The sequence below is a fragment of the Coptis chinensis genome, chromosome 3, assembly GCF_015680905.1.
Source record: "Coptis chinensis isolate HL-2020 chromosome 3, ASM1568090v1, whole genome shotgun sequence".
Taxonomy (NCBI): domain Eukaryota; kingdom Viridiplantae; phylum Streptophyta; class Magnoliopsida; order Ranunculales; family Ranunculaceae; genus Coptis; species Coptis chinensis.
The window spans coordinates 41,731,606-41,734,900 of NC_141458.1; the positions used below are offsets into that span (position 1 = coordinate 41,731,606).

A 3,295-nucleotide genomic window follows, 5' to 3' on the forward strand; every position below is an offset into this window, starting at 1 on the left:
AACATCTGAGCTAGCCAACCATTCTGAAACTAGTGACCTTACTGAGCTAAGAATAGTTTTTGTATTTGGAACTTTGAAAATGTTCAGTAATGATTTGTATATGGGGCTAATTTCTAGGTACACGGAGCCTGAATGGAAAAAACTATATTTAGAGTCAGAACTGGGATATGGAAAAACTTGGACCGCACTTTGCAATTTGGAAATCCTCATCATGCAATTTGAAGATGCGCATAAACCTGTTGCATATCATGGTAAACAAATATCAAGTACTGCATCTAGGAGCAGATGCTTCTTTCTCCCACAATAACATCAGTTTTGATGTCATGAATTCATGATAACCTCTATCCTGGCTGCAGATGGTATCTACAGTACCAAGTTACAAATTTCTTATGGTTCCCATGTCCACAAAGGCGAGTGCGCATTGCTTGTAGAAAGCTGTTCATTCTTAGTTTCTGACCACATTGTATAATCGTGGAAAAGTACAAGTTGAGAGGTTGGTGGAGAATGACAAACAAGGTAAGCTCTAAACGTTCTTGTGAGAACTTCTCCGCAATCAGTGTTTCGCTATGAGCATCTCGGATGTTATGTTAATCTTGAATTCAGTGCACTACAGTCGAGGTTGTGCACTTAGTTTGGGATTGCCTTGCACTGCACCCTCAATTTTTTTTTTGTAAACAAGTGGAAATTTGATTAATAACAAGTTTTATAAATAACCAAATTTCTAGAGTGCGCAGGTTGTACGCGTGCTGTGAAATATGGGCCCTCCATCAGGCAAGGGGTGAGGGTGTATTGCATGGCAGATTCTCTAATCAAGGGTGTAGAGTACCAGCGTACCATAAAGAGGGTGTACTCTAGAACTGCTATTATAAATAATTAAGACAAGAATGCAAGTTGCGCCGCCAAGTCTCTGAATGACACTCAGGAACGTCTTGTGGAGTTGTGGGCAAAAACACTTTAACAATCTGCCAAACACGGCCAGACCAGATTAGGTAGATGAATGTAAAGATTTAAATATCATGTGTTCTGTGATTGTAAGTAGAACGAAAACAAGTGAAGTGTGCATGGTACCTGATGAAATCACATAGTATCTATGATAATGTGAAAATAACTTAAAAGAATGTCGCACAAAATTGAGATTGGAAATTCCAAATGCCATTATATACTCTTAGATCGAATACAAAGTCAGTAACAACACATGATCTAAATTTCTTCTTCTTCTTTTTTTTTGTTTTGCTGCTGCTCCCATGTTACGTACCCTGGGGAACATGGAGCATAACCCCGCTTAAGGGATCAAGAGCACTTAGTTCTTTTTGTGGGACCTCTTTATAAATAGAGGGCTGTTGCTTACAACCCAAGCAACTAGGTGGTGGCCTCCGATTCTGACTTCCACCTAGCAGAAAGTTCTCAATAGCAGAAAGTTCTCCTGTGCATTCCCGAATGTTGCTCCAAGTATTGCTCCATTGGTTGTTCAGCACACTTCTCCTGTTGGTTGCTCTCTTGCTAAGGATGCACTGAATCTCTGGTACTCCAGCACTACTTGCATGTATTCTCCCATCAGCTCCTTCTCCCATGCACATCCTCTAGCTGTTCACCATGACACTCTTGCCGCAAGGGATATCAAACGGTAGGACCTTATCCAGGATAACCTGTTCCGACATCGAATTGAACTGTCCTACTTGTTGGAAGACTTGCCCTTCGTTTTTTCTTCGAAGGACATCTGTACGTTCCTCTTCCACAACATCGTCCTCAAGTAGTGCTGCCTGTGCCTTGATTTCTTCAAGATTGAAGTCCCAGCAACTTATGCCCCTCTTGTATTCGTTCTGCGATGTTTCCTCCATTTTATCTTGTGTAACTGCTACCGTCTTTATTGTAATCAGGCGTTTCGTGAGTGTTGGAGAAAGCTTCTCTAACACTGACCGTATATTAGGCTTCCGATTCTTAAAAAAGGGATGCTTCAAAAGCTCTGTTGCTGTCGGTCGTTTGGAGGGGTCTTTGACCAAACACATGGCAACAAGTTGCTTGAAAGACTTGGAAAACTTCTTGCTTGAATCTAGTCGAGGCGGCTCTTCTCGGATAATCCTAAGAATAACTTCGACAGGAGGATACGAAAGGTGAACGACCATGGGCTAGCTCCAAAGCAGTGATGCCAAACGACCAAATATCAGCCTTGTGGTCGTAACCTTCTGATTGCTCTATGACCTCGGGCGCCATCCAAGAAGGTGTCCCCAAAACAGTTTTGCCTCGTCGCCTACAGCCGGAGTCAAAAAGGCTAGTAGAAAATCCAAGGTCCCCAAGCTTAACATCACCAGAGGATTCAACTAAAATATTACGTGCCTTGACATCTCGATGAATCAGTCCGTTTCGGTGAAGATACTCCAAACCCTTTAAGGCTTCATAAAGAAATTTCGCAATAACAACTTCTTCTTGAATACCTCCTGGATAGGTAGACTTCATAGACTTCATTACGTGATAACAAGATCCCGCATCCATCAAGGGCATCACCACCCAAAGCTCAGACTCTTTGATAAAAGAACAATATGCGCTGACTAGGTTGGGATGTCTTACCATCTTCATCGTCTGTGCTTCCTTCGTAATAAGTTCGAAGTCATCTTGCTCCTCCAAGTTGGCGACTTTAATGGCAACGATCTCTCCTAAAGGAAGGCAACACGCTCGGTAAACAGTCGCAAAGCCTCCCTTTCCTATCACATCCATGAGCTCGTAATATGCTGCTCCTACTGGGTATATTTTCTCTTCTATCTTTTTCATCTTCACTAATCCTCTTATTTTCATCTTCACTATTATTTCTTGCTCGCTCTCTTTTGTTTTTTTCTTACGTTCGAAACGTTCAAAAACCTGCCATGTTGCTTTTCTTTTATAGGGAAATAGCGTGGTTGGTATTAGTTATCGATATCCTATTAGGATTCGTTTTCCATGTTTTATTGTAACTCCAAGTCATGGACAAGTTAGCCTCTTATCTACTATCTATATACTAAAGCAGAGACCTTTAAAGAAGGATTTTCTCTCTCCTATGTGGCACTCTAATATGAGAGTTAGCTTTTTTTTTCTATCTGATGTGGCACTCTAATATGAAAGATAATATTTTCTAATAGTCTCCCACGTACATAGAACCTCTTTGGAGAGTTTGAGTGTATTTCTAATTCTTATATTTGGAGAGTTTGAGTGTATTTCCAATTCTTATATATTTGATCAAATAAAAAAAAATTACTACAAAAATAGGTGATTTATAGAAATACGAATCAAATACTTTTAGTGTTCCAATTTTTATATATTTGAT

The 3,295-nt window shown here is 40.3% G+C and overlaps 1 pseudogene; it reads right to left on the minus strand.

The window, feature by feature from the left end:
- Positions 1-729: 729 nt before the first annotated feature.
- On the minus strand, positions 730-2,791 carry LOC147509663 (uncharacterized; annotated as a pseudogene).
- Between the last annotated feature and the right edge of the window lie 504 nt (positions 2,792-3,295).